The sequence below is a fragment of the Rousettus aegyptiacus genome, unplaced genomic scaffold (genome assembly GCF_014176215.1).
Source record: "Rousettus aegyptiacus isolate mRouAeg1 unplaced genomic scaffold, mRouAeg1.p scaffold_m13_p_4, whole genome shotgun sequence".
NCBI lineage: Eukaryota > Metazoa > Chordata > Mammalia > Chiroptera > Pteropodidae > Rousettus > Rousettus aegyptiacus.
The window spans coordinates 95,628,058-95,639,614 of NW_023416307.1; positions in this window are offsets into that span (position 1 = coordinate 95,628,058).

Sequence of the window (11,557 nt, forward strand, 5' to 3'; positions counted from 1 at the left end):
ACAGTTCCAATACAATGCCATAATCCATGTAAAAAGGTGATTAATATAGCAGTTAAAAGAGGATCAGGTGAAATAAAGTTCCCTGTAGGGGATGCTGCAGATATTAGGTAGCAGATCAAATCAACCAAGTAGATTTGATTGCTTGTCCAGAGACCTAAACCAGCATATTCCTGATGCTGCTGAATATAAGGGGAGTGGAGTTGACAAGGAAACTTTCAGACATAAAAATTGTAAAAGAATAAGATTTCTTTTTGCATGATGGAGAGAAAACATGGGCAAAAAGGAATGCTGCAACCTGTTTAAGACAGCTGCAGAGTCTTGCTGGTTTGTAAATATGGAACTTCTCTGTTAGTTGTGCATCATTTCATATCAGTCTGGAAAGAAGACATGAAAAAGCAGAGGGTGGGTAAGAATGGTTTTAGTGATCAACCAGAACCCAAGTTCTCTGCTGATCAGGCTCTGCCTTGCACCCCCTCCTCTCTACTTTATTTAAATCACTTGTCAAAACAGTCAAATATGAGTTCTAACCTACAGAGAACCAGCATGAGAACTATATCCAGATGAAGGCAGTAAAGACGTATAATGATATGGCCTACAAGGAAAAAAATCATAAAAATCTAAGCCACAAAATATTTTTTTAGATATGACATCATTCAATTATGTTACAGAATTTATTTTAAAAAATTATTCTCTCTAAAAGAAGATCTCAAAAAACTAGTAATAGGCTCATTGAAGAATGGTAAAACAACAGATGGACTGAAAGAGTTTAGTAGTGCAGGGAAAATACAGAAGAAAAATTTCAACTATTATAGAGTTATGTTAGAGCAAAAAGCTTGATAGACACTGCCAAAGCAAAGTCGGGCAACAATATCAATGTCTAAGTATTCTGAAAACCTTCTTATTATAAAACATTTATAATATTATGTATTTAAGTTAAAACATTATATATTTGAAAATAGTATCTAAAATATTTCACATGCATTACTGAATTTGAAAAGAGAAAATACTCATACATAAAAAAAAGTTAATCAAGAACATGGTTACAAGCTGTAAGGTGATGATGAATTTTAAGAGTTTTTGTCAAGCTGCAGTAATCTACAGCTTTGGGTTTTAATAGCTACCCAGAGTACAAGATCTTGTACCTCTATAAAGTGGGAAACTAGAACTAAGTCTCCAAATAAAGTCGAAACTCAATGAGCTACAACATACATACTTTTTTAATTCTAAAATAGAAGGGGTGTTTTTCATTCATACCTAGTTCACACCTAACAACATTTAAAAAAGAAAATAATTTTCTAAACACCTTAAATAACCTCATTGAAGTAATGAGGTCATAAATGATACTACTTGAAATGAATATGTGGTAAAAGCATGCAGATAATTTGAAGGACTCTGAAAATACTAGAGATAGTAGCATGCTTTTTAAAGTATAGCCTAGTAGAAGCATCAGATTCTACATTCGGCTACTTAGATTGTGAGAAACAATAATGCAACATGTTTTGGAAGGACCTATCTACGTAGCCAAAGTTTCCTGTTGCTAGCTACATAAGAATTGCAGAATATCCAAAACATCCAAAGAATCACAACTAGGATGGGGTTGTATATGAAAGTTCTGAGAAGAATATAAGGCCAATCAAAACCTGGCCCATGATAAAGAGAGCTCAGTGTTTAAGGGCCACCCAGCCAACACTCGAGTTTTAGCATGATGCTATAAAGAGCTCGATAAACTGCACTGCTCATTCATAGTCCAGTATGAGGGTCTTAGATTTCAAATCCCACTATACTCCCTTGTACTCTAAACCGTATGGATACACTGAACAAAACGTAAATCAACAGAGAGAGCCAAGGCTATACCCAAAAACTCTTTGTAAGAGGAGTGAAGGAAAACCTGGAAAAACAAAATCAAAAGAGTTAAATTTAAAGAGACTGGTCAATTGAGATGGTGATATCTTTAAGTTTAAGACAAATTTACTCTAAAATTTAAGGGTAGATTTTAAGAGTAAGATTATAGATAATTTTATGGATATTATAAAATAAGTACTTAGAGAAACTAAAAAGCAAATGATTTTTACATGATAAATGGTGATTGTGTGTGTGTGTGTGTGTGTGTGTGTATATATATATATATATAATTTATTTTTTCTTCCTGCTACATACGGATATTTTTTCCTTGCTACATTCTCCTATTTTCCCCTACAAAGTCATCAATATTTTTGTAAGGAAGGTCATCAGATCGGAAAAAAATGCAAATAAGAGATGTGTATTAGCTACATTTCGAATTTTGTAGAATTAAGAAGTGTCGAAGACACTTTTGGATTCTTTCTTCACTGTCACTGTGTTTCTTCCTTGTCATTATTTTTTGCCTTTTATAGAGTTGTCATTGGTGAATGTTGAATAAATGCAGTTGAGTGTTTCTTCTGCCATGAAACACTCTTAAAATGGGAATTAAGAGCATTTAGAGAGGGAAAGAAAGGTAAATGATAACTGCTTCAGAAGAAACATGTTAAGTGTTTTCTGAGAGGTCTTAGCCATTTCAGAGGTTGGAGAATAGTCTGGAATTTAGAACTAAATGAGTTAAGAATAGAGTATGCATTTGCTCAAGTGTTTCATAGGTTTCTCAGGAACTCTATATCCACATTCTTTCTACTTGATCTTTTCCCATAGCCCCTAAAAAATGTCCGAACATCCGCTGTACTAAAAATGTCAAATTATCTAGAAATTCTCTCTAGCTATTCTAGTCTTTTTTCTGCAAACTTTACAAAGAAGTTTTTTTGTCTTTTGTCTCTCTCTTCATCTTACAAAATCCAAGTTCATCTAATAACTTATTTTGCTGGACAAATGAAATTGTCTGATATCAAGACTCCTTGCATTCATTGTTACTCCAACCCATTTACAACACTTAAGTACCTCTATGTGTTTTTCCAAATAATTTTGATAATGTGGCTATATTATTGCTCTGCTTCTCATTGTCTTAAAGTCCTAAATTCTTAAGATGGCTTACTTGGCCCCTACTTATTTTAATATCCTCAATTTACACCACCTTTTTAGTTCTTCCAAAAAAACTATAATGTTTCTCAACTCAAACCCTTGGCAAATGTTGTTCTCTTTGCCTGAATTCTCCTTTCTTCTCTCTGTATATGTTAATTCCAGACCTTTACTAAGAGGTCAGCTCACTTGTCTTTTAATTCAAGGTAGCCTTCTCTAATAACTCTTGACTGGATTCTCATGAATTGGTCACAAATTGGTCATGCTATTAAAATTAATTTAACAATTTATAATTAAAACTTTCCTCCACACTAAAATAAGGCTTATAATCTTAGAGTTAGTTGTTCACAACAATATTCCTAGTGTTGTTATTTATTCTATAATTAGTAGATCCTGAAGGAATATTTTTGTATAAATGAATAATATATATTAATACTTGTTATATCTCTCCTCTTCTTTATCTTCAGTGTTCAATACCCTTCAATGTTATGTCTGTTTTTAATCATCTTCTGAAACTACTTGCAGTTAAGTTTCCTGTTATCTATTTATGGTTGAATATAAGAAATTTTATAGCTCTCACGTTACTGAATGACTTAGATATGTGTTCTCACGGCCTCATTTTTGAAAACTTAATGTGGAAGCATTATATATAAGGAAAAATAGTCAAATGGAAAACTAACTTCCACTAAGAGTTGAATGAAAAATAACCTCTACAATCTAGGTCTCACTGATATTTGAAAACATGACTCAGACCTAGGGACTTATTCAAGTCCTCCTAAATTTAGAATGTTTCAATCTGCAAAACAAGATCAAGGATAAAATTGATTCACCTAGTGTCTATGTATAGTTACAGAAACAGAGGTAACAAAGCCACAAGTTAGACAGCCTTTTAATATGTTTCCCCAATCATCGCCCCTGCCCTGTGTAATCCTTTTTCCTTAGAGGTACATTGGACCTACTGAGTAGTTTCAAACAAATTGAATGCAAATAAAATATATCAAAAATGATAGTATGTCATTTCTGAAATTAAGTTACAAAAGACTGTGACTTCCTTCTTGCTTAAAGTCTTTTTCTCTCTTTCTCTTTCTTGTTCACTTTGGTAAAGCCAGCTGCCATTTTGTAAACTACACTATAGAGAAATCCACATGCTAAAGAACTAAGAGTGTACTTTATTCAACAGCCAGTGATGTACCAAGGCTGTTGGAAGTAAATCCTGCCAATAGAATTGAATGAGCTTGGAAGCAGATCCTGTTTCAAGAAAATCTTGGGTAGACTGCAGTGAGAGCAGACACCTTGATCAAAAACTTGTGAGAGACTGAGCTAAGTAAGCAAAGATTAGGTTTCTGATCCATAGAAACTGTAGGATAAAAAATATGTCATTTTAAGCTGCTAAGTTTTGGGGCAATTTGTTACAAAGCAATAGAGACTAATACACAAGCCATCTCATAAAGGTGGGTCCAGCTATTTAAAATATGGAAGTCGGGAATGGGGAAAGTGGGCATCGCACATGGATTTGATATTTAAGGTATAGTAGTTTATCCTCTGATGGTTATCTCTCTTACATATTCAGCCTACTCTATGCTTAGCTATAAACAATCAGGGAAGTAACTTCCATGTTGTTCAATATAATTCACAGATATTTTTAAATAGATGTAATAAGATAACAAATGTCTGAAACTTAAATTAAAACCATCTCTAATGATTAAGCTCCCAGAGACACGTTAAACTCTTTAAATAAAGTCATATCCCTCTTTAGAATTCGATAAAGAGATAAACCGATATACAACATTTTCTGCTCCAAAATTTCATATTTGGTCAGTCTACATCAAAATGAGCAAATGATGACTAAGTAAACAGTATGTTTCTTTATTCATCAGTGAAACCCAATATATGTTTTATTGAGTTATATATAGAAATCCTTCAACATTCCAAAGTTAAATAAATCTTGATATGTATCTGTATTAGTTTCCTGGAGCTGCTATAACAAAAAAACACAGACTGGGTGTCAAAATAAGAGGAAATTGTTTCCTGATAGTTTTGAAGCTAGAAGTCTAAGATCAAGGTGTAGGCAAGGTTGGTTTCTTCATGTTCTCTTTCCTGGTTTGTGCATGATCACCCTCTTTCTGTGCTTCACATGATGTTCCTTCTGCATGTGTCTGTGTCCTAATCTCCTCTTCTTTAAGAACACTAGTCATATTGGATTAGGGCCCACCCACATGGCCTCATTTTGCCTAAATTACTTTTTTAAAGACTCTATCCCAAATACAGTCATATTCTGAGGTACTGAGAATTGAGAATAAAATATAAATTTGGTGGTGGAGAGGCACAATTCAGTCCATAATAGTATTCAACCTTTTTACATTTCCAACTGGACATACCACAACCACAGCTCTAATAACTATATCTATAATGTCTAAAACCAAACATAACCACTGTGGCAATAACATTTTCCCCTCAAAAATGGATTTTTGTTATTTCTAGTCATGGGTCATAGAAGAGATTTGAGATTAGGTAGACTAATGACCATCTAAACTACACAGAGAAAATAAACATAAGAATATTATAGCTTGGTTATTATCTTACTAAGATGTCACTCTTTTATTGTCAATCTTCTTTTCCATTAGCTATAATTTTAAGTTCTATCAGGAGAAATTTCCTACCAAGACATTAATTTTGCCTGCTATGTTTCACAGTCTTTCAGAAAATCAAAAGCTTTGCTAGCCCTCTGCTTGTGTTTTGACCCTTTCTGATCTGATTCTTTTAATGCCACAGTATGAAACAATAACTTTTACAATGTGCTTTATTCAATTCTTATCTTTCCATCGCTGTTTAAATTCTTAGGGTTTGGTTTAGTTTTACTAATCCAGTAAAAACATGTATATTTCTTCTTCCCACTATCTATATTCTGGAAATAGCAAGATCAGACTCACACTGAAGAATCACAAGAAACCTCAACATCTGATATGAAAACAAAATCTGAAAAGGTTAATTTTTTTTTTTACTTCTGAGAAAGCTTCTTTCAAGTGCCCTTTTACTGAAAGCTTTCCCATTCCACATTTAAATGTGAATTTATAGAGAATAAAAACTGCTTCTGCAATTACAGATTCCTAAAGGTCTTCTTTATTTAGAAATAAACCTTTAATTTCAGCTAAGATCAGACACTCATTGAGTATGTGGTCTAGAATCCAAAATACGCTTTCTTAATTGCGGTAATTGATCCCAACCATACCTGTTCACACTAGCTGCTCAAATAAAGAGATTTAATAAAATTCCATGTGAAATTTTACCCTACAACATAAGTTTCTCCTCCCTTTCCATGTAATAAGTTTGGCTGATTCTGAGAAGCTCTTTATCTGTCCTTCGATTCTAAATGATAGCTTTGCTGGGTAGTAATGTTGGTTTAGGTCCTTGATTTTCATCACTTTGAATATTTCTTTCCAAACCCTTCTGACTTGCAGATTTTCTGATGAGAAATCAGCTGACAGTCTTATGGGAGTTCTTTTGTAGGGAACTAATTGATTTTCTTTTGTTTCCTTTAAGGTTCTCTCTTTATCTTTAACCTTCAACATTTTAACTGTGATGTGTCTTGGTATGGGCCTGTTTGGGTTCATCTTTTTGGGACTCTCTGAGCTTCCAGGTTTTATGTCTATTTCCTTTACCAGGGTATGGCAGTTTTTCATCATTCTTTCTTCAAATAAGTTTTCAATTGCTTACTTTCTCTTTTCTCCCGCTGATATCCATATAATGTGAATGTTGATTTGCTCACTGTTGTCCCAGAGGACCCTTAAACTACCCTCATTTTTTTGGATTGTTTTTCTTGTTGCTGCTGATTCAGAGTTTTCTGCTACCTTACCTTACAAATAGCTGATCTGATCCTCTGCTTCATCTAATCTCTGTTGATTCCTCCTACGGTATTCTTCATTCCAGTTATTATATTCTTCATTTTCGGCTGGTTCTTTTTTATGGTTTTATCTCTTTGTTAAAGTTCTCATTGAGTTCTACTCTTCTAAGTTCGCTGAGCATCCTTATAAGAAGTGTTTTGAACTCTGTATCTATTAGATTGCTTGTCTCCATTTTGTTTAGTTCTTTTTTGGGGGCTTTGTTCTGTTCTTCCATTTGGGGCATATTTCTTCATCCTCTTATTTTGGCTGCCTCCCTGTGGTTGTCTCTATGTATTAGGTAGGGCTGCTGTGTCTCCTGGTCTTAGTAGAGCAGCCTTATGTAATAAGTGTCAAGTGGGGCCCAGTGGCACAGTCTGCCTTATGCTCCAGGTATGTCCCTTGCATGTGTCGTGTGTGCCTTGATGTTACAGTTGAGCCTTGGTTGCTGTTTGTATGTTAATGAGAGGGATTGATCTTCAGGCTGATAGTTGTGAGGACCAACCTTGACTACCCTGGAGGAAATTTTGTGCAGGTGCTAACTTGCACAAAGCAGGATTCACTTTAGCATGGCTCTGATGCCTGCCCGGTATACCCTTTGTGTATATCATCTGTGGATTTAGCCTTGGATGGTGCCCCAGGTGATTCTAAGATGACCACTGTGTGTGCTTGCCCCAGGGACTCCTGGGAGGGGCCCTGCCACAGGACAAGTTCAACTATGGCCTGTGCCCTGCACTGGGCCACCTAGAATTGCCACTAAGCAATCCGCATATGGCAACCTCCAGTGCTGGAATTGGAGGTGTCTGGTAGATGCCAAACATAAAACCCAGTCTGGGTGCTGCTAATTCCAGGCTTGGGGATGCTCAGCAAGATGTATGGACACAGCATGGCCAGATGCTACTTGTTTGGGTTTTTTGAACCTTTGAAAAAATGTATGAAAGTCTGCATTATGAGCAAGATAGGCCGATAGTTTGTAAAAGCTACCGAAAGCTGCTTGGGTGGGTCGGCAAATTGGGTGGGGCAGGGTGTCAGGAAATCACCAGAGCTGAGCAACAGTGCTGGCCAGGTTCATGGAGACTCAGCTTTGGAGGCCACCTGCATTTGCAAGTAGAAGAGGGGAGGGTTCGACAAAGGAATAATAGCTTCTGCTAGCATTTTTGTCTGGGAGAATGCTGCCCTTCTAGTTCTCGCTCTGAAGCCAGATAATTCAGTTCCTCCCCATGTGTCCCTGGGGCTTTTTGAGCTGCTGCTCCAGTGCTGGAGCTCTGAATGAATCCAGCAGCGAGTAATTTTGCACATGCGGACATTAAGAGGAACTCTTGGGACTCCAGTAGCCCTTCCTCTCACTCAGCCACAATCTTTGCTGGTTTTCACAGCCAGAAGTTGTGGGGACCTTTTTTCCTGGCACTGGAACTCTGGGCAAGGAAACCCAATGTGGGGCTGGGACCTCCAACTCGTAGGGAGATTTCCACAGCTGAGATATCCCTCCTAATTTTTAACTGCTACACACGTGTTAAGACTAGTTGTTCTGTGTCTCTGCCCCCCTACCCTTCTTGACATGGCTTCTTCTACATGTTTTTAGTTGCAGGACTTCTGTTTAGCTGGACTTTAGATGATTGTTAATAATGGTTGTTCTGTAGTTTAGTTGTAATTTGGATGTAGTTGCGAGAGGAGGCAAGCATGGCATTTACCTATTCTGCCATCTTGACCAGAATTTCCCCCACTTTTGTCTTTTTTTTTTTTTTATGTTTGCTTTAATTTATTACACTTTGGAAAGAAGAATAATTTATTTGAATAAATTTTTATTTCCCCTATTTCATAAATGGACATATCACTATGAGATCCTTAGAAAAAAAATGGAATATCCATATAATGAGCATTTTGCATCTACATGTATAGATACAAAATACTTTTATTTGATATATATAATTAAAAATATACTATTATAAATTTTGAAAGAAAAAATAGTGTTATGATATTAAAGGTCTGTAGAAATAAGAATATGGAGGAAAGATTAGAGACTTAAGTAAAGTTTTGGGGTTGCTTTCTTTTGTTTTGGCCTAGAGTATATACCACCTTATAGATTCCTAAAATGATTATAAGATTGACAAATTTTAACTTTCAAAATCAGAAAATAATGCTAAAGATAATTTTTCTTCATCTGTTGAGATAAAATACAAAAATTAAGAAAATCAAAGATATATCATTGTGCATGGTGTCACTGAAATTAAATTGTTCAATCTTCTCATTGAGAATTACAAAGCATATTTACCCATATTTTAGAGCCAAGTCCAAAACAATTGCTTGCAGTTTAACATAAAATGCTTTTGAAAGACAAAATTAAATTAACTTTAAAACAAAATACATTAGGGGAGATTTAGTGAATAAAAAACAGTTATATAGCAAATAGGTATCACTATGTAATTCGGTAACTCGAATTTTAAGAGCAAACTATTAGACAAACATAGAATTTTCTTGCGATATTATATAAAAATTTAAAGGTTATAAATATGCATATGATTACATATTTTTCTGTACTCACTCATTTACTATAAACCATGATAATATTTGTGGGAAATTAATTACATATAGCTTAATCTATATATAGTAAATTTATATTATTTTATTGTTCTGATTAATATATTCTAATCTCATATAGATTCATTTTAAATGGCCAAATAATGCTACAATTAAAGATGCAACTGTTTTATTTCTTTAATTATTGACCACGAACCTGAAACAATTGTTTAATATAGAATAAATAACATGTAAGTTAATAATTACATTATAAATCATTACATTCTTAAATAAGAATTTCTATAGATTTTTAAGGCTAAAAAAAAAAAAAACACCTTAGCATAGTTAACTAGATTTAGCAGGATATTGAACTTATTTGCTTAAGAAAACAGAAATTGCCTGCTTGTGTGTAATAGCCACATATCCCATCATTAGTGGATTGAATCAGATCTGTTAGAGCTCAAACAGTTATCATTTATTAACAGAACCAAAAAAGGAAGATGTCATCAGAAGAATGATTTAGAAACTATGAAAATAATTTATTTTAATCACTGATGATGTCGTCATTCAAGCACTATCTAGTGGTCTTCTTTGCAAGGAAATATTATCAAATGTCTGAGAATTCTGGTCCCTTTAGGAAGAGCATTCTCAAGAACTTAGAACTACTGTTACACTGTCTGCCCTTGAAACCTGGCTATTGACTACTATGTCACTGGGGCAATTTATTTCATCTTTTATATCCCAGTTTTCTGATGCTACTGGTGCCTACCTCATGGGGTGCTTACTACAGGTAAATGAATAATAGAAACAAAGCAGTTATTAAAAATCTTTGCATTCATTAAGAATTCAATGTTTCACCATTTAATTATTCATTTATTTTTATATGAGATGTATATGTTAGATCCTCGGATAGGCAGGCAGCATAGTATGGATTTTACTTTGAGTCCAGGCTGCCTGGTTTCAAGTCTTAGTTTTACTGCTTACTGCATGACCTTGGGCAAGTACCTCAACTTTCTGTGCCTTCATTTTCTCATCTTTAAAATAGTGATAATAATAACACTATCATACAAAATTATTGTAAAGATTAAGTAAACTAATAGTTAGAAAGTACTAAGAACACACATTCTGCCCTCGGAAGTATTACATTATTTTGAAGTGAGCTCATTGTATATTGTATTTATTCAAATCTTACTCTGATTCTGTGATTATAAAACGGACTTCTGATATGGTTTGAATGTTCATTTTTGTTTGCCCATAGACAAAAAGTACACTCTTCACGTAGAATGAACATTCTGTCATTTTGACTTATTTCTCATTTAAAATAAATAAATTACTGTATATGAAAGAAGAAATCTGTAGCTGAAAGTTGTGAGATTGCTATTTCTCAACAAAAACGGTGACTTTGACTTTTGGACATCTAGCCTATTAAACACAGTTCATGTGGGGCCAGTGGGAAAAATATGACAATAAGTCCATTAGTTTTTCAGCCAAATACAGAGATTCTAGTCACAATTTTGAAACAGCATCTTTGAAAATATAAGGCAATAGTATTTATTTGAATTCTACACATAAAATGGCTAAGTGCATGCTAATCTCTGAGATGGGAGCAGTCCACACATAGACAATAACCTTTAGTTAACATTGATGAGAATATATTTCAGTAAATATTCTCTGTGTGGTGGGGTATCTCAGTATCATTTGATATTGATCAAAAGATATATCCTACACAAATACGTTATTTTAGTTGTATGGCTTTTATGAGAACTTATTAAATGATGTTGATATAAATTAAAGAGCCCTAATATAATAGTCTCAGAGCGTTCCATGTTTTTAAACTCACTAGAAAATTCTATATTATTTGGTTGTGAAATAGCAAAAAATACATCATTTACATTGGATAAATAACAAAGCAATACATTTTTTTGTGAATTGATTTTTATTAATTGTTTTATTTGAAGGAATGTCATTGAAAGTTACAATAAAGTTTAATTATATGGTGATTTTGCAACTTAGGTGTTATATTTATGAAAGAAGAGGGCAAATACCTAGAATTTATGTCGGGACCCATGTAATGTCTCCATCCTCCTTTATACCACAGACATGATTCAGAGGGAAATATTTATATTAAATCTCAAATATTTCTATGTCGATACCAAAACATCTACACAACTGAAATA